Raw genomic sequence first — 24,646 nt, 5'->3', positions numbered from 1 at the left:
TTGAGGAACTGCTGGACAACGTTGGACCCGCAGAAGGACTAGAAATTGGAAGCTGAAAACAAGACCCCGAACAGCCCTCCACTGATCCAGGAGGCAACCGCTATCTTCCCACAAGTCCATGGTTTCATGACGACCTCGTAGCGCAGGGGGAAGCAGATAGCGGTCTAGCGGTCATAGGACATCGCCATGAGGACAAAACACCGAGGCAGCAAACAGGACCACCAGGAAGAGCTGAGAGGCACAGCTTAAGAAGGAGATGGATTGACAGTCACGGAGATGGTGACGGATTTGATGACAGTGACGGAGTTGACGCAGAGGTCGATGAGGGCGAGGTTTCTGAGGAAGAAGTACTTGGGGATGTGGAGGCGCCACTCGAGGACGGTGACGGCTACGATGACAATAATCCCCATCAGTGTCGCCAGGTAGACCAGGAGGAACAGCGCGATGTAGACCAGCTGCAGCTCCCAGACCTCCGAGAATCCCAGCAGGAGGAATTTCCTAACCGTGGAGATGCTGGACATTTCAAGGGGATGATGTCAACTCCTTGCACAGGAAGAGGGAAGAGTTCAATTTACAGACATTGGTGGCATCGATAAAGGAATCAACATTAATTCCCATAGGAAGAAATCAATCATTTGTAGTTCTCAGCACCTACAGTGTTTAATAGTATTAGTACAAATGATCCCTGTTGTCAAGGAATTCCAAGCTCACAGTCTTGTTGCAGTGGCATAAGGAAGTGGAAAGGGGATAGTCCTTGGAGTCGGAGGACCTGGGTTCTTATTCTGGCTCTACCACTTGCCTCTTGTTTGACCTCGGACAGCATACCTAAATTCTCTGAGTACCAGATTCTTCATCTATAAAACGGAAATTCAAGGACTCAATTAATCCTTCGCTACTGAGACTGTGATCCCAGTATGGGGTAAACACTGTGTTTTACCTAATTAATGTGCATCTACCCCTGTACATACTATTGTGGTTGGTGTATAATTAGCATTTAACATGAGACGGAAGCATTGTTATCATTTGGGAAGACAGAAACCTAAAATAAATTGTAGATAGGAGACCACCAGAGAGCATAAAGAGATGAACCTGGCTGTTGTGAAATTTTGTAGGTCAAGCAGTGTATTTATTGAGCAGTTAGTATGTGCAGAGCACTGTACTAAATGCTCAGGAGAATCCAACATGATGGAGTTGGTAAATACGTTCCCTACCTACGATGAGCGTACAATCTAGAAGTGATTTTATCCTCAAACTAATGTCCTCAGCCCCTTTCAGGATAACACCTGGAGAGTCGTCAGTACTCTACCAGTCTCGGCTATGGGAGGGAGAGTCTAGCAGAGGTATTTCCATTCCGAGTTTGGGCAGTGGCTAGCGAGTGGCAGGCAATCTGCCACAAGTCAAAGCTCATCTGTGCTGGGAAGCAACAGCATGGGAGAGAGTCGAGGATGGAGACTCAGGTATACTGCATGGAAGAAGGCAATGGTAAACTACTGCCATATGATTACTGTGGCAGACCTAACGTCTGGGCCTAAGTAGTAAGCCAAGCTCCCCGGCCTTCCGTGCTCACAGGAAGACCTACAAGGAACAGTGAAGGAAGTCAGGTTGCTAGATAAATAACTTGGAGCTATTCTGAGAATTGCCTTAGGAACGTGCCGATCTAAACATAAGCTCAGTCTTGCTAATAATCTCATCCTTGCTGATAAACTCAGCCTTGCTGATAAGCTTGCAGTCATCCGCCTGTCACCTGACTCCCTTGAAGCTCCTCACTGTATAAAATCCTCCACGGTGTGTTGAATAAACAGTCTTCTTGTCCACCTCGAGACTCGCCTGGCCTGTGTTTTTCCATTCCGTGTGCCCGTCTCCCCACAGCGCCGGACGCGTGGAGACAGACGGCAACAAATGGAGCCCGAACAGGGACCTGAACCTTGGACCCTCAGACTCAGCACCGCAACACTCACGGAACGACTCATCACTGCGCAGTGACTCACCAAAGAACGGAAAAGGTGAGGGCATTTAAGTTTGCTTTCGTTTTCAAACACCAGGCGTACTACAGGGAAGAAAATGGGACAGATTCAATTCCGATCCCGGGATCACTATATTCAGTTGTTAAAAGATGTAGTGAAGGAGCGTGGGCTAATTATAACCACTGCCCAGATGGAACAATTTTTGGAATGCGCGGAAAAATGCTGCCCTTGGTTTCCAAAGGAAGGAATAGTGGATTTAGAACGATGGGAAATAGTGGGAAGGCAGATGAGTTCCAGACTACGAGAAGAAGGACCCCAGGCTTTTCCTATCGCTGCGTTCTTCATATGGAACGTATTAAAGATTTGCCTTACTCCTGAACACAAAGTTCCCTCGAAGGAAAAGTTGGCGGGGATAGATGTGGCCTCCGGCCCGGACGAAGCTATGATTTGTCCGGACCCCCCTCTGCCTCCCCCGCCCGAATCTGCATTGATAGACTTCAATCCCGAGCAATGGCCCAAAGGGAAGTGGAATCCTTTCACTGAGCCAGCTCCTTCCGCACCACCACGTCCACCACCCCCTCCATGGGTCCCGAAACCAGCATAAACACCTCTGCAGCGAGCGATGGGGGCTGCTATGGAAGGGGGAGAGGAGATACCTAGTGTGAATTATTGATGGGTTTCCCTGTTATGGAGCAACCTGGACCCTGCTAATCCTGGTCAGTTAATTACGTACCCACGAACTCTTGAATTTCAAATTATTAAAAGAAGTGAAACAGGGTGCTGCGACATATGGATCCACGGCTCCTTATGTGCTGGCAGTCATAGAAAGTATTGCTTCCTCAATCCTTTGCCCGTATGATTGGCAAACCTTAGCCAAAACTGTCCTGGATGGCTGGGGGGGACTATTTGCTTGGGAAGGAGAATTTTTTGATTTGCGCGGAGCAAGCGCGTCACAATGATCGCGCCCGACCCTCCAGTTCAAATCACTTTCGAGATGCTATACAGGGACTGGGCCTTTTGCGGACACTGCCAATCAGTTAACACACTCTGCAAGCATATCAACAAATAATGATAACCGGGAAAGCTGCATGGCAAAAGGCTCCCGGCGAAAGGAGAAACAAAACTCCAGTTTATACAAAAATATTACAAGACCGTCAGGAACCATTTGAACAATTTGTCAGCGCCTGACGATGGCTATCCAGCGAAGCGTCAGTGATAATGCGGCCGGTAGTTATTTTTTCAAGACAGCTGTCTTATGACAATGCTAAACCAAGACTGCAAGCGTGCCTTTAGCTGGGGGGCAAACGGACCTTGTCCATCACTTGACATGGTAACACCGATGTCAGAATGTAGGGACAGCTCTTTCAATGCTAATATAATGGCCACAGCAATGCAAACACAAACTAAGGCATACATGGCGTGCTTTCGCTGTGGAAAGAGCGGGCATTTTGCGAAAGATTGTCCTACCTCACGTCAGAACTCTTCCAGACCGCTACCAGCCTCAGTATGCCCAAAATGCAAAAAAGGACGCCACTGGGCTTCTGAATGCCGCTTGATATTCTCAAATAATGGCAGCCCTGTGCCGGGAAACGGACGCAGGAGCTGGCCCAGGCCCCAACAACAATAGGGGCAGTGATCTCTCTGCAACGCACAGCTGTTCCGAAGAAACAGGCTCTGACTTCTCCCAACAACTGTCCACCATCGGCGAATAGCACCAAGCCACTAGTGGTCCACTGGGCCTCGACCTCCCCGTGGGTGGAACACTTGAATATTACCCCTGAAAGGGGGGTTCAAAGAATCCCCACGGGGGTCGCTGGCCCTCTCCCAAAGGGTACAGTGGGACTCATCCTGGGCCGTAACGGACTAACCCAAAAGGGGATGATTGTCTTGCCGGGAGTGGTAGATGAAGACTATCTGGGGAATTAGCTGTTTTGGCATATAGTCTTCGGGTTGTGCAATTCCCAGAACGTTCATGCAGTGCATTGCTCAATTGGTGATCTTTCCTTTTTACGCTTTAGGCATCCGTTCGAACCAAGGATCCGCGGGGGGTCAAAGGGTTTTGGCAACTCCGGCATAGGAAATTATTGGTCCGCTGTGATTGGGCAAGGACCGGCTGAGATTGACAGTCCGTTTGAATGGACGAGACTTTATTGGTTTAGTAGACACTGGTGCTGACCGTTCGGTCCTAACAAAAAGGAACTGGCCCCCGGCAATGGCCACTGGAAAACCGGGGCTGCCCCGTTAGAAGGCATCGGAGAGGTTACCCTCCCCTCTCAAAGTGCCCGCTTACCTACACTGGAAGCTTGATAGCCGATCAGGATACATTCATCCATATGTGTTAAATCGCCTCCCCATTAATTTATTGGGGACATGATCTTTTAGGACAAATGGGGGCCGTAATTACGACCAACAATTGTCACTCGTGTAATTCACCGCGCTTTTTTTCCTTCGTGGCCCACTGCAGAAGGTCGGGGTCAACTGCCCAAACCGCCCAACGAATAACGTGGGCTTCTGATACACCAGTATGGGTGGAGCAGTGACCGCTACCAACCCCGAAATTGGCTGCTTTAACAAGTGATAGTCACGGAACAATTAGCGGCAGGGGCATATTGAACTCTCCGATGGCCCTTGGAATTCCCCCTGTCTTTGTGATAAAAAAGCGCTCGGGGGGCCTGGAGGATGTTGACTGATCTCAGAGAAGTCAAAAAACGATGCATCCGATGGGAAGCGCTGCAACCTGGGCTCCCGAACCCGGCTATGATCCTAGGAATTGGCCGATATTAGTAGTACATATTCAGGATTGTTTTTTCTCTGTTCCGCTCCACCCGGACGATCGTATTCGATTTGCGTTTTCAGTCCCTGTGGCCAACAGGACTCAACCTACTGCGCGATATCCTTGGACGGTCCTCCCCCAGGGAATGAAAAATTGCCACGCCCATGTGTGCCAGACTTACGTTGCGCTTCTGATAGGCGCTGCTCCGCGTCAAGCATCCTGAGGCATATATTATTCACTATATGGATGACATATTATGTGCTTGCGCCACCGCAGCCCAACTACACGCCTTACGGCCTGCTCTATTGGCGTCTCTAGAATCTGGAGGACTGCGGGTTGCACCCGAGAAAGTCCAGACAAAGCCCCCGATCACCTATCTGGGACACATTTGACAGATCGGACAGTGTCCCCTGTGACCCCTACCTTGGATGTTTTCAAAATTAAAAACCCTTAATGATTTCCAAAAATTACTGGGGGGAATTAAACAGGGTGCGGCCAGTTACGTGGCAGGATTCGATGGGAGATATTCTCACTGATGCTTCTGACCTTGTAGGGGGGGATGCGATTCCATGGGAAGGACCAGGAGAACAGGCACTTGTCAATGTCTCCCTCCTTGCAACCCGTACTCCTATGTTTTTCTGCATCTACAGCCCCAAGTCCGTGTCTGTCCCTACTCCCCCTCATTAATTGGGCTTAGGAAAGAGAATTGCGTGAACCCCAGCCCCGTTCGGTATGCTGTGGGGTTACCCGTTCGACTACTGTATCCCATCATCTGGGATACAAGAACTTCCTTCTTGTGTGTTTGCCAGCTCGTCTTGGCCGCCTTCAGAGTTGGTTTTGCCTATTTGGCAAACATGTCGACAACCCTTTCCCACGGTTATTCATTTGTCCTCCCACGTATCCCCAGCCACTTTATTGAACTGGGGCGGACATGATAACCTTACTTATTCATCCCCTTTGCATGGTTATCTTGGGTCCTTGCCCACGGATGCTTTCCAAGCTTTAGGTTCCTCTCGTGCAGGAACTTCCTCCCTTTTGTACCCGCACCTTTGGCGGGTTTCTGCTGCTTTAGGTCCAATCACGCTTGCTCGATTACAGGTCCCTTTCGATTCTATCCCAGTCCATACGGAAGAACGGAAAATAAGAGCATGTATATTGCCACAACAAGCCTTCCTTGTTGGCTACCCGTCCCTTATCCCCTTCCCTTCCCTCAGGAATATTACATGTGATAATTGTAGACTTACCCAATGTATATCCGCCCATGATGCCACTGCTACTATTCTTATAGTAGAACAACCTCGTCATGCTATACTACCCACCTCATTATCACACCCTTGGGCTGAGTCCACTGCGGATTCTGCCCTGCAGATGCTAGCTGATCATTTTCGTATTCCAAAATGGCGACATCGTCGGTTTGTTGGATTGTTAATTACTGGGTTTATCGCTTTGGCATCCCTTATTATTGCTACCCACCTTATCCTCTATTACCCTGCATACTGAAATAACACAGGCCTCTTTTGTTAATTCCCTTGCAAGAAATGTTTCTGATGCTCTGCAAACATAGTTACGATTAGATAAAGTCTTTACCGCTCTCCTCTCTCTTCTACAGCATTCTCTTATAGAATTAGGAAATGAGGTTGATGCTCAACTTTCTTTTCAACGTTGTGATTATCGTTACCCTCATATTCTGTGTGACCCCATAATTATTAGAATGCCTACATTTCCCCGGGGTTTTCGTCGTCCGCGATCTGAAATCGACTCCAAGGAGCCTGGCATTCTTCGAATGTTTCCCTTGATTGGTCACTACCTTGCCTACACTCTCCGATGCTATGCAACATACCCCTCCCTTGGCCATTCTGGCCGATATTGTTTTCACCGATTAATTCTGCCCCTTGAGGGCGTTAATCCTTTTAACTGGCTCTCAATGCTGCTTCATTAGTCTCCCATATATTATTTTGTTGTTCTTGGCCCTGTTTTGCCTGCGCCTGCGTTGCCCGATGGCTATCTGTCTTCTTTGCCCGCTTCTTACTACAACTCCATGCTTTGCAATTGTTTCAAAAGCAAAAAGGGGGGACTTGTGCAGACCTAACGTCTGGGCCTAAGTAGTAATCCAGCCCCCAGTCCTTCCGTGCTCACAAGAAGACCTACAAGAACAATGAAGGAAGTCAGGCTGCTAGATAAATAACTTGGCGCTGTTCTGAGAATTGCCTTAGGAACGTGCCGATCCAAGCATAAGCTCAGCCTTGCTGATAAACTCATCCTTGCTGATAAGCTCAGCCTTGCTGATGAGCTTGCAGTCATCCGCCTATCACCTGACTCCCTTGAGGCTCCTCACTGTATAAAATCCTCCACGGTGTGTTGAATAAACAGTCTCCTTGTCCACCTCGAGACTCGCCTGGCCTGTGTTTTTCCATTGCGTGTGCCCATCTCCCCACAGCGCCGGACGCGTTGAGACAGACGGCAACAGATTACCAAGAAGGCTTTATGGATAAACTACCAGTAGACATTCTGGTATGTGAATCAATTTTAATAATAATAATAATAATAATACCAATGACACTTGCTAAGTGTTTACTATGTGCCAAGCAATGTTCTAAGCTCTGGGGGGAATACAAGGTGATCAGGCTGTCCCACATGGGGCTCACAGTCTTAATCCCTATTTTACAGATGGCGTAACCGAGGCTCAGAGAAGTTAAGTGACTTGCCCAAGGTCACACAGCAGGCATGTGGTGGAGCCGGGATTAGAACCCATAACCTCTGACTCCCAAGCCCGAGCTCTTTCCACTGAGCCAAGCTTCTTGGTAAACATAAAGAAGTGGTTTACCATTGCCTCCATCTGCGCAGTGAAAACCTGAGTCTCTGCCATTGTCTTTGATTTTCATTTTGATCTTTTGTTCATCTGCCTTTGACTCTTTCCCATGCCGCTGCTGCCCAGCACAGGTAAATCAACTTTTATGGGTAGCCCTAGCGAGAGTATCTATCAATGGCATGGACTCTAAGCTACATTGGTGTACGCAAACTATCCTGACACGGTAAGGCATTGATTAGAAGGAGAATTTCCGTTTAGAAAAATTGATGATGGTACCAGGGTTTTTCCCAGAATCAGTCACGCTCTCTCATCCCTGGTAGACACGTTCCCGCTGAAAACGGTTTTGACATACATGAACCACTGACAGCCGAAGTGGTGTAGCATCGTGCCGATGTTCGGTTGTAGCATCCGAGCCTGGCAGGCAGTTACCATGACAGCCAGGATGGGGATGTTGGAGGGAGGAGAGCTGTGTCGGTGATGGGGCCACTGGTGGTTACAACACGGGCCTGGGAGCCAAAGGATGTGGGTTCTAATCCCGGCTCCCTCACAAGCCTGCTGTGTCACCTTGAGCAAGTCACTTCAGTTCCCTGTTCCTCGGTTACCTTATGTGTAAAATGGGATAAGAGTGTGAGCCCCATGATGGACAGGGACTGTGTCCAACCTGATTAACTTTTATCTAACCCAGCGTATAGGACAGTGCTTGGCACACATTAAGCGCTTAACCATGTACAAAATTATTTATTATTTATTATTGATGTAAGCCATTTCCCCTCCTACAAGCCTGCCCCGTTTGGAGTACGGTCTTGGTCTGACTCGTCTCTCTCCCATCCTAGACTAATAAGCCCGTTGTGGGTAGGGATTGTCTCCATTTGTTGGTGACTTGTACTTTGCTCAAGCACTTAGTCACGGTGCTCTGCACACAGTGAGCACTCAATAAATACGATTGAATTAATGAATGAACTCTAATCTGTTCCCCGAGTACGAAAATCTCCCCTAAATGGCTCCTTCTCTGGCTTCATCTTTTCTGGTTCCATCCTGCCTCTCTCCATGCCGCTCACTCTCAACAGGGCATCTGGGGCTCTGGATTGGGTTGGTCTCCTCTTTCTCCTAGGATTCCTGGGTTCTGTCAGCTACAAAGGGACAGCCGGGAGCCCTCAGCCACTCTCTGCTCTCCCATGGATACTGACCCGCTCTCCAGACAGGACCTGTCTCCGTAGATAAAGCAGTCGCTGCTCTGAGGGGGATCCCTTGAGGACCGCCTTGGGCTCCTATGGTAGGATCTTGTGGCCAGCCGACGTGAGAATCCTCTGGAGATAAGGACCCTGGCACTCCCCAACTGCAACAAAGGTTCTGGCCTCGTGATGTTCCCATGGAAACAACAGCAGCTTCTTCTACATAAATATACCTGTATTCAGAGAGACAGAGACAGGGAGAGAGTGATATGCTTCTGAATAGGAGAAACAGCATGATTTAGTGGAAAGCACCTGGGCATGAAAGTCAGAAGACCTGGGTTCTAATACCGGCTCTACCGAAATGCTTGCAGGGTGATCTTGGGGGAAGCCACTTCACTTCTCTGGTCTCATTTATCTCAGCTGTAAAATGAGGTGCAATACCGGTTCTCCCTCCTACATAGACCTGTGAACCTCATGTGGGATAGGGATTGTGTGCAACCTGATTGATTTGTATCTATCCCAAGCTTAGAACATTGCTTGACACGAAGTAAGTGCTTAACAAATACCGTATCAAAAATGAAATATACATCATGTCCTCACTGGGGAGTATGATTGGTTACTCAAAGTAACCGGAGTACTCCAAAAGGAAACTCCCTTCCTCAAAAAACTCTCCCGTGGCTACGAATCAACCCTACGCATCAGGCAAAAAACTCCTCGCTCTCAGTTTCAAGGCTCTCTATCACCTCTCCCAGTCCTACCTCACCTCCCTTCTTTCCTTTCTACAGCCCAGTCCGCACCCTCCGCTCCTCTGCCTCTAACCTCCTCACTGTGCCTCGTTCTCAGCCTGTCCCACCGTCGACCCCCGGCCCACTGTTCCTCCCCCTGGCCTGGAATGCCCTCACTCCGCACATCCAGCAGGGTAGCTCTCTTCCTCCCTTCAAAGCCGTACTGAGAGCTCACCGTCCTCCATGGATGACTTCCCAGACTGAGCCTCCTCCCTTCCTCTCCCCCTCGTCCCCCTCTCCATCCACCGACCTACTTCCTTTCCCCTCCCCCAAAGCACCTGTATATGTGCTTGTACAGATTTATTACTCTATTTACTTGTACTATTTACTATTCTTTTTATTTTATTTTGTTAATATGTTTGTTTTGTTGTCTGTGTCCCTGTTCTAGACTGTGAGCCCGCTGTTGGGTAGGGACCGTCTGCATATGTTACCAACTTGTACTTACCAAGCGCTTAGTACCGTGCTCTGCGCACAGTAAGCACTCAATAAATACGATTGAGTGAATGAATGAATGAATGAACCAAAGGAGAATCAGAGCCCTGAACCCAGAGGTAGGGAGTGACAAATTGGAAAACTCAGTTAGTGTCTGGAGACTAGAAGCAGCTTGTCCTAGTGGAAAGAGACCGGGCCTGGGAGTCAGAGAACCTGGGTTCTAATCCCGACTTCACCGCTCATCTGCTGTGTAACCTTAAGTATGTCACTTCATTTTCCAGTGCCTCAGTTATCCCCTGTGAGAAAATGCCCCAAGTCAGCTGGGATCGTTGCCCAGAGAGCATTTCCGGTTCTTTATATTAGGCGACGACGAGCCAAAGACCAGACATCGACCCAAAGTGATCAGTTCTGCCTCCTTATTGGGTGTATTCACATAGCTGTAGTGCAACAAGCAGGCCAAGAAGGGGGTCCGAGTCCTAATTAACAGGGCAGGCTCTGCAGGACTCTGTCTAAAAGCCTACAACTAAACTTAGCAGCAATACCCCTTATATAAGAAGTCCTCCCGTCCTGGTTAACCCTCCCTGCATTCCCAGGATGTCTATTCTGATGGGGACCACTTCCCATTCCGCAAACCTGTAGTAAAACAGTTCCGTGTCCTTGCTGCGGGTTGCTCAGGTGGAGGGATGGGGTGAATTCGCAGATAGGGCACTAGGGCACTCTTCTGACATTCCACCCCTTCGTCCCTTCCATACACCTAGAGCAACCCTGGAGCTGGAGACTACGATAGCTTTGGTGACGTCCTGCACAGAGTAACAGCATCCTTGCACCAAAGCTGCGTAGAGCACGACACACCCTAGCACGATCCACTGGGACCAGTAATCCCGTTCCCACACTCCCACATCCCAAAAGCCATGAAAAACCACCCACAATCTGTCATAATCTTTGGGTTCAGTTTCCGTATCTGCAGTCCGGCTTTTGTTTGGGCGGAGCGTGGTGCGGTTCCAATCTCACTGTGCACCCACCAGGGCTCGTCGTATTCACTTCCATGGCCTCCCCCCACCTGCTCCGGCCAAACTACTGAGTCCACTAGATCCCTCGGAACGTCCCAGAGGAGGGTGTGATGTTCATGCCGCTCCCATACACAGAGGCTGATACAATTACCAATGTGCAATCCTACTAAAGAAATATTACTACAATCAAGCATTAAATTAGCACAGGCAGCACTAACATTGCAATTAAAAGTGATCACGGCTATGTGTATATGTTCTCTGCACGTCCAGTAGAATTTCCCATTACCCAAATACCAGTAGTCTCCCTCTTCCACCCCGGTGATGGAAATCGACTAACTGTCCTGTATGCTCTCATGCCCTCTGTGGTCATGTAAGCAGAACCAATCCCTGTTTACTTGGGTACATATAGAAGGGGAGAAGGGCTTCCATTGATTTCTGGACCCATTCCACCATCCCCACCTCTCCCTAAGGGGGAACACCCGTTTGCAATCCTGCACTACCCCTAATCCCACTAGGGAGTGGCTTGCAGGGGCAGGTTGTCCACCGGGTGGCATACCCTCAGTTTACAGTAATGGGCAGAACTCCCTCCATATAGTACCTGGATGGCCGGCCATGCGAGAGAGGCTGGATACAGGCGAGGCAGGCTGGGAGGCCACTGTGCTTGGCTTACGTCTTTCATTAGGGTGGTTAGATATGGCAGCAGTCCTAACTGAATCTGGATGTAGGCATACGACCAAGCGACGTTTCGGGCCCAACGGGCCAACTCCCCTGTGAGAATGCCCGCCCATGTTTTCAGAGCTCCAGCTGACAGTGCCATTCTTCTCCATCCCCCGGCGTCCTGCAACATTCCAGTGCTAATTAGCTGCTGGATCTGGCTTTCATATTACAGGACTCGGCCTTGGGCATCCCATAGACCTTATGTCTGCTTGGTTCCATACCCCTAATGCACTGCCGACCCACCCAGTGATGTCTTTCTTCTGCCGTCCGGGGGCCCTTGCTGGTTACCGGTTCCCTACCCACCAGGTCAACTGTCGCCGGAGCAGGGGCAGGGCAGTGAAGCTGTTCGGGTGATGGGTATATACCCACCACGGTTCCAACGACCCGGAGATTGCCTCGGTAGTCCTTCAAATGTGGGTAAGCAGGCAAGCCCCTTCCCATAGGTATGCGGTCCTGGTCCCTTGGTATCCATTGTCCATATTGTCCAATATTACTTCGACAACCAGCAGGAGGGTGCCCGAGGTCCAGGAATCATCTGTGGCGTTTTCCCAGCCCGGGCCGCTGTGTTCAGCCAATAACCATACTTGTGCCATGGATCCTCATATCTGGCCAGTTTCTCGGTTATCGGGGTGAGGCTCAGCCATGTCGTTTTCGTGCCCATGTCATTGGTGATCTGCCACCACATGGTGCCCTCCATGGTGACACTGGTGACATTTGTCTTTGACATCGTGACTTTCATACTCCAAATATGAGAAGTATAAAGTATGTGGCAGGACACCTGCACAGTGGTGTTGAATACCGTCACAGCCTCCCACGTCCCATTATATTCTCCCGCTGTGATTACGGTGACAGACAACTATCATCCTTTAGGGGTGGCGTCCAATGATACGTCGGTTCTGCCGATCAACGGTGCTGAAGTGATGGTGTCACCTTCCAGGCGGGTAAGGGCCAAAGAATGTCATGTTGTGTGGCCACTCCTTGACCTTGTGCCCCGTAGAGTGGGTCACCTGATTAGAATCTGTTTAGCCGGCAAGCCATAACCAGCCTTCATCACCTGAAGCCATTGTATAGTAGCAACCTGCATGGCTGCTGCCACCGGGTAGGCGAACGCCACTACTGTACTAGTATCCACCACGGTGAGCGCGTACCTCTTTTCCTGGCTTAGGGGAAGGGGCCCTATGTTGTCCATATGGCCGCGAATTCTTTTACGTGCAGTATTTATAATCTTGCAAAAATTTGCATACCTCCCTGCACGTTCCTTCCCACTCCGGTCTCCGGAGGGTTTGATACGTGGCATCCAACCCGCTATGAGCTAGTGCCTCATCCACCCACTGGATAGCGTTGGTGTGCCACGCCTCCCGCACCTATGCGAACGCGTCTGCATCCAGGTTCCCGGGGGTCCCCTGGTGAGCTGGCACATGGTATGTTGTGAGAGGGGCCTCCCGGGCTCTTAATATTCTAACGATGTCACCCTATATCTCTTTTCCCATACTTCACCCCATGCTACCTTCCACCGCATGGCTTCCCACACCTCAACCATGGGACTTGGCTGCTGTATATGCCCATGAGTCCGTCGCCAAGGCATCCACATCAGGGGGTGTGGATAGGAGCATCCATACCGCCCTGGGTCAGCCCATTGGCTGGACTGACGGACCCCTTCTCCTCAGAGGATGGTATCCATGGCGGGGGTGGTGGTGGTGGACTGCAACTGCAGCCCACGAACTCGGGTTCCCTTTGGCTGACCCGTCAGTGCATCATGTGCCAGTTGATGGCGCCCCCTCCCCCTTCTCCACAGGCCAGTTCTTGTAAATTGGTACCGAGAGGATTGAGGTAGGAGGAACCGCCTGCCCGCCATCACACAGCGTGACCCCTGCTGCTCCCGGAAAATCCTTTCCTCAGAGCGCCGCCATAGACGCCCGGGACTCCGTTCCCGAGAGGCCGGCCCTCCATCACACCGCGCGGCCTTGCTGCTCCCGGAAGGCTCCTCACCTCAGAGCGTCCCCATAGACGCCCCTTGCTTCCACCCCCACCCCCCCCCACTTAAGCGACCTTCCCTAAAGTGCCCCCCATCACCCCCTTCCCGGTCCGGTCCTGACTAAATCTCCCCCCTGCCCTGGAAAAAGGCCCTTGTTATCACCAAGTTACGTTAACTACAACCTCATTAGCACCTACTCAGTCCTCCCATGCTAGTTGGCTGTTCACTCCTCTCCCCAGGTATCTCTGCTCCCTGACCCTCTTAACATGTCCACCCTACTCCAGCACACAATAGCTTGCATCTGCTCTCTGTGACATCATTATTTGCCTGTTTTATTATTGCCATAGCATGTTAATCGTTAACTATCTCCTGTGATGCCATCGCCTATTTATATCATTGCTACTGTTTTATCGCTTCTGCATCTCATTTGTTAACCTCCCGCTGTACTGTCACTCGCCCCGTTGACCTCACCATGAACTTTCAATTCCCTTGCTCCCAACTGCCATTCCCATTCCTCACCTTCCCCTTCCCCTCTCCCACCCAGGTTTTTCCCTCCCTCTCCCCCACCAAGACCACTCCCCCTCACCCCCTACCAAGGATCCCCCTGTACCAGCGCCAATCCTCAACTCCTCCCTCTCAGCCCCCTCCCTCCCCTCCTCCCCGCCCCCACCCCATCCCAGTTCTCCTTTCCCATCACCACCCCTCTTCCCACTCTCCCCGCCTAGGCCTCCGCCAACTCATCCCAATCCAAACCCTCCCCACCCCTCGCACCCTTCCCCCTCCCTCCCCTTCCTCGACAGCTACTGCCAAGTGCTGCCTCTGGAACCCCCGCTCCGTTTTAAGTAAGATCCCTTTCATCCTGGACCCATTCCTTTCCACCTCTCTACTCCGCCTCGCCCTAACTAAAACGTGGTTGTCTCCGGACGATACGGTCTCTTCTGCTGCTCTCTCCAGTGGAGGCCTCTTCTTGTCCCACTCACCCAGACTCACCGAAAAAGGAGGAGGTGTAGGTTTCCTTCTCGCCCCCCAGTGTCGCTTTCGCACTATCCCTCCTCCCCCTTCCCTTTCCTTTCCTTACTTTGAAGCCCACATTATTCGCCTCTACCACCCCCGCCATATTCTGGTAGCAGTCATCTACCTCCCCCCGGCCCCAACTTCAACTTCTTTAACGATTTTGACCCCTTCCTCACCCTCCTTCTCTCCTTTCCCATGCACACTCTGATCCTCGGAGACTTCAACATCTACATGGATATCCCTGATGACTCCTCTGCTGCCCGCCTTCTATCTCTCCTCGACGCTGCCAACCTCTTGCTCCACCCCACCTCACCCACTCACCAACTTGGTCCTACACTCGACCTCATCATCTCCTACCGCTGCACTGTGTTCACCCTCACTAACTCTGAAATCCCTCTCTCTGATCTTAATCTTCTCACCTGCCTCCTCACTCACACTCCTTTCCCCTGTAAATCCATATTACTCCCTCACAGAGATCTCCGCTCTATTGACCACATCCTGCTTTCTGAGCGCCTCACACCCCACCTCTCCTCCCTCTCCTCTCTACCCAGTCTTGATGCTCAGGTTACTGCTCTCAACTCTACCCTTACTACTCAGCTAGACTCACTCACTCCCCTTTCCCTTCGCCACTCTCATACTACTATCCCACAGCCCTGGATCACTGCCACTGTCCGCCTCCTTCACTCTTATGCTCGAGCTGACGAACGCTGCTGGCGAAAGTCTAAACACCATGCCAACCTCGTTCACTTCAAGTTTATCCTTTCCTGCCTTACCTCAGCCCTCTCCTCTGCCAGACAAAACTATTTCTCCTCCCTTATTGACACACGTGCCCATCATCCCCGTCAGCTCTTCCGTACATTCAAGTCCCTTCTCAGGCCCCCGGTTCCTCCCCTCCTCCTTCCCTCACCCCCAAAGATCTGGCCTCCTACTTCATTAATAAAATTAAATCCATCATGTCCGACCTCCCCAAAATCACTACCCCCCCTTCTCCAACCCCCCGGCTCTCAACACTTTCTGCTACTCTGCCATCCTCCCCAGCAGTATCCTCAGAGGAGCTCTCCTCCCTCCTCTCAAGTGCTACTCCGGCCACCTGTGCTTCTGACCCCATTCCCTCTCATCTCATGAAATCTCTCGCTCCGTCCCTTCTCCCCTCCTTAACTTCCATCTTCAACCGCTCACTCTCCACTGGTTCCTTCCCCTCTGCCTTCAAACATGCACATGTCCCTCCCATCCTAAAAAACCCTCTCTTGACCCCACCTCACCTTCTAGTTATCGCCCCATCTCCCTCCTACCATTCCTTTCCAAACCCCTTGAACGAGTTGTCTACACGCGCTGCCTCGAATTCCTCAACACCAACTCTCTCTTCGACCCCCTCCAGTCTGGCTTCCGTCCCCTACATTCCACGGAAACTGCCCTCTCAAAGGTCACCAATGACCTCCTGCTTGCCAAATTCAACGGCTCATACTCTATCCTAATCCTCCTCGACCTCTCAGCTGCCTTCGAAACTGTGGACCACCTTCTTCTCCTCAACACGCTATCCAAACTTGGCTTCACAGACTCCGTCCTCTCCTGGTTCTCCTCTTATTTCTCCGGTCGTTCATTCTCAGTCTCTTTTGCAGGCTCCTCGCCCCCTCCCATCCCTTTACTGTGGGGGTTCCCCAAGGTTCAGTTCTTGGTCCCCTTCTGTACTCGATCTACACTCACTCCCTTGGTGACCTCATTCGCTCCCACGGCTCCAACTATCATCTCTATGCTGTTGACACCCAAATCTACATCTCTGCCCCTGCTCTCTCCCCCTCCCTCCAGGCTCGCATCTCCTCCTGCCTTCAGGACATCTCCATCTGGATGTCTGCCCTCCACCTAAAGCTCAACATGTCCAAGACTGAACTCCTTGTCTTCCCTCCCAAACCGTGCCCTCTCCCTGACTTTCCCATCACTGTTGACGGCACTACCATTCTTCCCATCTCACAAGCCTGCAACCTTCGTGTCATCCTCGACTCCGCTCTCTCATTCACCCCTCACATCCAAGCTGATACCAAAACCTTCCAGTCTCAGCTCCGCAACATTACCAAGATCCGCCCTTTCCTCTCCACCCAAACCGCTACCCTGCTCGTTCAAGCTCTCATCCTATACAGACTGGAGTACTGCATCAGCCTTCTCTCTGATCTCCCATCCTCATGTCTCTCTCCATTTCAATCCATACTTCAGCTCTGGCAACTTCCTGAAGACTAAGAAGTGATCAGGGACCCATCTACCACTTCTGTCTCTCTTGTCTCTCCCCAATTCAATCCATACTTCATGCTGCTGCCCGGATTGTCTTTGTCCAGAAACGCTCTGGGCATGTTACTCCCCTCCTCAAAAATCTCCAGTGGCTACCAATCAATCTGCGCATCAGGAAGAAACTCCTCACCCTCGGCTTCAAGGCTCTCCATCACCTCGCCCCCTCCTACCTCACCTCCCTTCTTGCCTTCTACAGCCCAGCCCGCACCCTCCACTCCTCTGCCGCTGATCTCCTCACCGTACCTCGTTCTCGCCTGTCCCGCCATCGACCCCCGGCCCACGTCATCCCCCTGGCCTGGAATGTCCTCCCTCTGCCCATCTGCCAAGCTAGCTCTCTTCCTCCCTTCAAGGCCCTACTCAGAGCTCACCTCCTCCAGGAGGCCTTCGCAGACTGAGCCCCCTCCTTCCTCTCCCACTCGTCCCCCTCTCCATCCCCCCGTTTTACCTCCTTCCCTTTCCCACAGCACCTGTATATATGTATATATGTTTGTACATACTTATTACTCTATTTATTTATTTTACTTTTGCATAACTATTCTATTTATTTTATTTTGTTAATATGTTTGGTTTTGTTCTCTGTCTCCCCCTTCTAGATTGTGAGCCCACTGTTGGGTAGGGACTGTCTCTACATGTTGCCAACTTGTGCTTCCCAAGCGCTTAGTACAGTGCTCTGCACACAGTAAGCGCTCAATAAATACGATTGATTGATTGATTGATTGATTGATTGACCCGGGTCCTCAATTGTCACCACCCCCAATATGCTCTCGGGTACTATTGTGATGACTACCTAAAGCGTTACGGGGGCCATGCGGCCCACACCCAATCGGAGGGTAGGTCTCACGGCGAAGGTGCTCTGCCCCCCAAACCCTCCGATCCACATCCGGGGACCGTGAACTTTCTGGGGTCCCCGTGTACAGGGGTCACTTCTGCACCAGTGTATAGAAAGGCAAGGGTAGACTGACTTTTCCGGGGACCCCAGTAAATAGTCGAAGTAACATATGGCCCCCGATCCCCTCCGATTGACCTACCCCGGAGGGAGGGGCTTTGGACACTTCCCTATTGCTGGTCTCTCCATTCGCTCAGATCCGGGTGTAGTGGTGCAAAAGGCACCACCCGGGGCAGAATGAACGGGCCTACTTTTTTGTGCCCATTCACACTTACGGGTGCTTCAGTTGTGGGTTTACTTTCCCTGTGGTATACCTCTGATCCTTATGTGACTTTTTCCATAGGGCGACCAGCACCATGTTTGGTTGCTTCCCTATCTTTTCTCGTTTGGTTTCGACCGCTATTAAATCTCTCCACATTTGGGATCGGGATACCTTCTGTATTGCTCCTTCCGGAGAGAGAGGTTTTGTCGGGGCCTCCCCTCGAATCCTGCTAGGTTTTGCAATCAGCCCCTCCAGAATCCCCAAAACCAGTATAAGATCTATGACAGGCTTGCCCATCTTTTCCTCAGCCAGGGGCAGCAGCACTCCTTGTATTGGAAGCGGGGGGCGGCGTCCCCGACCGAAGGAGTTTACTGCACATCACGAAATTCAAGGGTGATTCATTGGGAATATAATCTCCCGCGGCATATATTTGCTGCCTCATTCCCAACCTTCTCAATAACGTGTATGACCCGTCTATATCCACCCACTCTTTTGGTTCAGTGGGTAGCTTGTCCGGGGTGACCCAGGTGTCGGCCACTACCCAATCCATTAGTGAGTGGTTACCCATGTTGGCCTGACCCAACTTCAACCGCTGCCTGATTTGGGGGGTAGCTGTTACTCCAGCTCGTTTAATCCCGTCAGCCCCCTACTCCCAGCATCGGACCATCCAGGATAGCAGCGTTTCTCAAGGCTGCTGCTGATATTGCTCATGGACCTCCATCCTTTCCGCTGGGGTATAATCGGATACAGTGATGTTGTCTCTGGATTCGGGGTTCCTTATCCCTTCCGGTCTCAAGATAGTTTTAGCTTCCTGAGCGAAGAGGGGTCATACTCTTCCCTCGATGTCTTATTCTATGATGTTTATCATTTCCTCATCACCCCATTCTTCTTCTGGGTGCCGGGCGTCCGGGTCCCAGTTGGTGCCCATTATAAATGCCATACTCTAGAGCGGCCCATCGATCGCCCCTTCAGCTTTGCTAGCCTGCATTCCAAGATGACCCCCTTCTCGACTGCTTCTTCAGCGGTCTTATTTGCCATTTGTAGGAGTCCCGCATAACGTTCTTTCGACTCATGGTTCTCGCGAGCCACCCTTTCGGCTTTGTGGGACTTACTTTCACGTTCCAGCCACATATTCATTTCATATTGGCATGAGGCCCGCAGCAGCTAACCCTAGGTTCGCAACGGCTCTCCTCATTATTATTATTATTATTATTATTATTATTATTATTATTATTATTATTATCATCATCATCACCATCATCATCATCATTATTTCAACATCTTATGGATGTCCGGAGCTCGTAGAGTGTACTTTACACCATTCGGGGTCTCAACTAGAGTACTCCATTCCTTGGTGGGAGGGGACAGCCACATCAAGGACTTCAGCTACATCCGTCCACACCCCTGACTCTGATTTCGATATTTGAGGGATGTCCAGGGCTTATAGAGCGTTCTCTGTGCCCTTTGAGGTCTCCACTAGAGTTCCCTATTCCCGGAGAGGGGGTACATGCTGGGGGGGAGCCGGCGAGCAGCTATATCAAGCATTTCAGCTACACCTGTCCAAACCCCCGAGTTCTACCACGGGATTACAGATCCCGGGTCCTCCGCCTCCTTTTTACCCATGTTTGGGGTTTGGGGCGTCGCCATCCAATCCAGCCAACTACGCCAATTGTGGGGCGATACCCCTCATATTAGTTGGGGTCACCGACCAGGGCGGATCTGAGTTCTTTAGATTGGATGATGAGAACGAGCCAAAGACCAGACATCGAGGCAGAGTGATCAGTTCTGCCCACTTCTGCCCACTTCTGCCCAGTTCTGCATTGGGTGTGCTCACATATCTGTAGGGCGGCAAGCAGGTGAAGAAGGGGGTCCGAGTCCTAATCAGCAGGGCAGGCTATGTGGGACTCGGTCTAAACACCTACAACTAATAATAGCACCAAAACCTCATATACGAAGCCCCTCGTACCGGTTAGCCCTCCCTGTATTCCCAGGATGTCTATCTAATTCAGACTACCTTGTAGTGTAGCAGTTCTGTGTCCTTTCTGTGGGTTGCTTAGGCAGAGGGAAGGGGTGAATTCACAGGTAGGCCACTCTTCCCACACCCGTCTGAGAGGCTGAGAGTCCCATGTAGGACAGGGATGGGTCCAATGTGATTATCTTGTATCTGCCCCGGCGTTTAGCCACCTGTTAGCTAGCTGACCTTGGACAAGTCACTTTTCTTCTATGCACCAGTCTTCTTATCTGTAAAGTGGGGATTAAATCCTATGCCCTCCTTACTTAGACTGTGAGCCCCATGTGGACAAAAGCTCTATTCAACCTGATTACTCCTTTATTCATTCAATAAATCGCATTTATTGAGCACGTACTATGTGGTAAGGGCTTGGAAAGTACAATTCAGCAACAAATAGAGACAATCCCAGCCCACAACTGGCGAACAGTCTAGAAGCGGGGAGACGGGCATCAAAACAAGTAAACAGGCATCATTCGTATCAATATGAATAAATCGAGTTATAAATATGTACAAATATACACATGTGTTGTAGAGGGAGGGGGTAAGCAAAGGGAGACAGTCTGGGCGATGGGGAGGGTGGGGAGCAGAGGAAAAGCGGGGCTTCGTCTGGGATTAGCTTGTATCCACTTCAGTATATAGCTCAGTGGCTAGCACAAAGTAAGCACATAACCAATACTATAAAAATAGTCCTCACTGGCCTCTGAAAGGATACAACCTCCTCCTAGCTGGGTCTACAAAAACATGCATAACAGCAGGGGTGGTGCAAAAGTGCTGAAGAGGTAATTTGATCAATCATTCAATCTGTATTACTTATTGAGCTCCTAAGGTATACAGAGTCTTAAGATAAGATCTTTAAGAAAGTACGATAGAATACCAAGATATAAAACACCTCCTCAGTGTATAGGGGGGAAATAGACACTAAAGGTATAGACAGAATGAAGAAGGAAAAGTAAGAGCTTAATTAATAGGATGTGTAAAAACTCAATCAGTGGTATTTATTGAGTGCTTATTATATGCAGATCATTGTACTAAGGGCTTGGGTAGGGAGTACAGTGTGAAAGTATTAGCGGACACGTTCCCTGATTATAACGAGCTTACAAAATCTATAGAAAAGCAAAGGGAGTTAGTGGGTGTGATCTTTAGTGAAGTGAAATGAATGGGGAAATGTGCTGGGTGATGATGATAATGATGATTATGGTATTTGTTAAGTGCTTACTATGTTCCAAGCACTGTTCTGAGCACTGGGGCAGGTACAAGGTCATCAGGTTGTTCCACATAGGGCTCACAGTCTTAATCTCCATTTTACGGATGAGGTAACTGAGGCACAGAGAAGTAAAGTGGGCGGGCAAAAGTAAAGTGGACATCTCCATCTGGATGTCCGCCCTCCACCTAAAGCTCAACATGTCGAAGACTGAGCTCCTTGTCTTCCCTCCCAAACCTTGTCCTCTCCCTGACTTTCCCATCTCTGTTGACGACACTACCATCCTTCCCATCTCACAAGCCCGCAACCTTGGTGTCATCCTCGACTCAGCTCTCTCATTCACCCCTCACATCCAAGCCGTCACCAAAACCTGCCAGTCTCAGCTCCGCAACATTGTCAAGATCCGCCCTTTCCTCTCCATCCAAACCGCTACCCTGCTCATTCAAGCTCTCATTCTATCCCGTCTGGACTACTGCACCAGCCTTCTCTCTGATCTCCCATCCTCGTGTCTCTCTCCACTTCAATCCATACTTAATGCTGCTGCCCGGATTATCTTTGTCCAGAAACGCTCTGGGCATATTACTCCCCTCCTCAAAAACCTCCAACGGCTACCAATCAATCTGCGCATCAGGCAGAAACTCCTCACCCTGGGCTTCAAGGCTGCCCATCACCTCGCCCCCTCCTACCTCACCTCCCTTCTCTCCTTCTACTGCCCAGCCCGCACCCTCCGCTCCTCCACCGCTAATCTCCTCACTGTACCTCGTTCTCGCCTGTCCTGCCATCGACCCCCGGCCCACGTCATCCCCCGGGCCTGGAATGCCCTCCCTCTGCCCATCCGCCAAGCTAGCTCTCTCCCTCCCTTCAAGGCCCTGCTGAGAGCTCACCTCCTCCAGGAGGCCTTCCCAGACTGAGCCCCTTCATTCCTCTCCCCCTCGTCCCCCTCTCCATCCCCCCATCTTGCCTCCTTCCCTTCCCCACAGCACCTGCATATATGTATATATGGTTGTACATATTTATTACTCTATTTATTTATTTATTTTATTTGTACATTTCTATCCTATTTATTTTATTTTGTTGGTATGTTTGGTTCTGTTCTCTGTCTCCCCCTTTTAGACTGTGAGCCCACTGTTGGGCAGGGACTGTCTCTATGTGTTGCCAATTTGTACTTCCCAAGCGCTTAGTACAGTGCTCTGCACATAGTAAGCGCTCAATAAATACGATTGATTGATTGATTAAAGTGACTTGCTCAAGGTCACACAGCACACAAGTGGAGGATCAGGATTAGAACACATGTCCTTTGACTCCCAGGCCTGTGCTCTTTCCCCGAAGACACGGTGCTTCTCAACGTGGGATGGGATGAGATTTCAAAAGGATTTTGAAGATGGAGAGAGCAGAGGCCTGGTGGTTATCGATCAATCAATCAATAAATAGTTTTTATTGAGTACTTACTGAGTTCAGAGCACTGAGCTACACACTTGGAAGAGTAAATATAACAGAGATTGTAGGCCCGATCCTTCCCCATGATGAGCCTAACAGTCTATAGGGAGACAGACATGAATATCAATAAATGAATGATGGATATGAACATACGTATTGTGGCATCGATAATAAGGTGAATAAAAGGAGCAAATCGAGATTGAACAGAGAGGAATTTCCTGACAAGGGCAATGGCAAGAGCTGGATGACTGTTACAATATCTATGATGCCGGGCTCCCCTCCCTGCTCAGGGGTCAGAAACGGCATTTGTTACGTGCTTACAGTGTGTCGAACACTCTTCTAAGTGCTGGGATAGATACAAGTGAATTAGGTTGGACACGGTCTTTGTCCCGCATGAGACTCATCATCTACGTAGGAGAGAGAACAAAAGAACAAGGTCACACAGCAGACAAGTTGAGGAACTGAAATTAGAACCCAGGTACTCTGACTCCCAGGCCTGTGATCTATGAGGCCATGCTGCCTCTAACTCCTCAACTTTGCTGACTTCATCCTTCACCCCCACCTTCTACCTTGAATGCAAGCTTGAACTTGTCATCTCTAATCACTGTGCATGTTTCCTATTACTGTCTTCCTTCCACAAGGAATCGGGGTTCCTACATTCCAGGTAGCGGTAAGAAATTATAAGTGTAATCAATCAATCGGTCAGTCAATCAAGGGTGTTTATTGAGCACTTTTTATGTGCAGAGCTCTGTACTAAATACTTGGGAGAGTCCAAAACAACAGTTCAGTGAGGTGCGAGTGAGCTCTCGAAGTCATAGAAGCAATATGGCCTTGCCGGTAGAGCACAGGCCTGGGAGTCAGAGGATTTGGGTTCTAATCCCGGCTCTGTCACTCATTAACTGTGTGACTTTGGGAAAGTCACTTAACTTTTCTGGGCCTCAATTACCTCATCTGTAAAATGGGGATTAAGACTGTAAGCACCACGTGGGACAACCTGATTATCTTTCATCTACCCCAGTGCTTAGAACAGTGCATGCACATAGTAAGCACTTAACTGTATCATCATCATCATCATCATCATTATTACTATTAATTTCATCTCCTCCACTTGTCTGCTATGTAACCTTGGCCAATTCACTTCACTTTTCTGTGCCTTTGTTCTACAACTATACCCCAGCTCACACTCTTTAGTCCCTGTAATAATAATAATTGCAGCATTTCTTAAGCACTTATTATGTACCAGGCACTGTATTAAGTGCTGGGGTGGATACAAGCAAATTGGGTTAAACACAGTCCCTGTCCCACATGAACCTCACAGTCTTAATCCCCATTTCACAGAATAGGTAACTGAGGCACAGAGAAGTGAAGTGACTTGCCCAAGGTCTCACGGAAGACAAAGGGCAGAGTCAGGATTAGAACCCAGGTCCTTCTGTCTCCCATGCTCGTGCTCTATCCATTAGGTAGTGCTGCTTTTCAAGCCAACCTACTTACTCTCCATTGCCTTCCTATTTTTCACTGCTAGTATCTTGCTCACAGTTTCTAATCCCGGCTCTACCATGTGCCTGCTGTGTGACCTTGGACAAGTCACTTAACATCTCTGTGCTCCAGTTCCCTCATCTGCAAAAATGGGGATTCGATTCCTGTTCTCGCTCCTACTGTGAGCCCTATGTGGGATCTTGAATCCATCCCAGTGCTTCTTGCAGTGCTTAGTACACAATAAGCGCTTAACAAATACCACAAGTATTATTATTACAAGTACCCTTTTCCTCCCAGACTAAGCCCCCATTTTTTTCAGCTCCCTCTCCCATCTGCATTGCCCCATCTCTCTCCCTTTGTTCTTCCCCCGCCCCACAACACTTATGTATATATGTACATACCTATAATTCTATTTACCTATATTAATGCCTGTTCACTTGTT

Source organism: Tachyglossus aculeatus, assembly GCF_015852505.1.
Source record: "Tachyglossus aculeatus isolate mTacAcu1 chromosome 12 unlocalized genomic scaffold, mTacAcu1.pri SUPER_6_unloc_4, whole genome shotgun sequence".
Classification (NCBI taxonomy): Eukaryota; Metazoa; Chordata; class Mammalia; order Monotremata; family Tachyglossidae; genus Tachyglossus; species Tachyglossus aculeatus.
The sequence above is the reverse complement of the archived record's forward strand: the minus strand, read 5'-3'. Positions refer to the sequence as shown.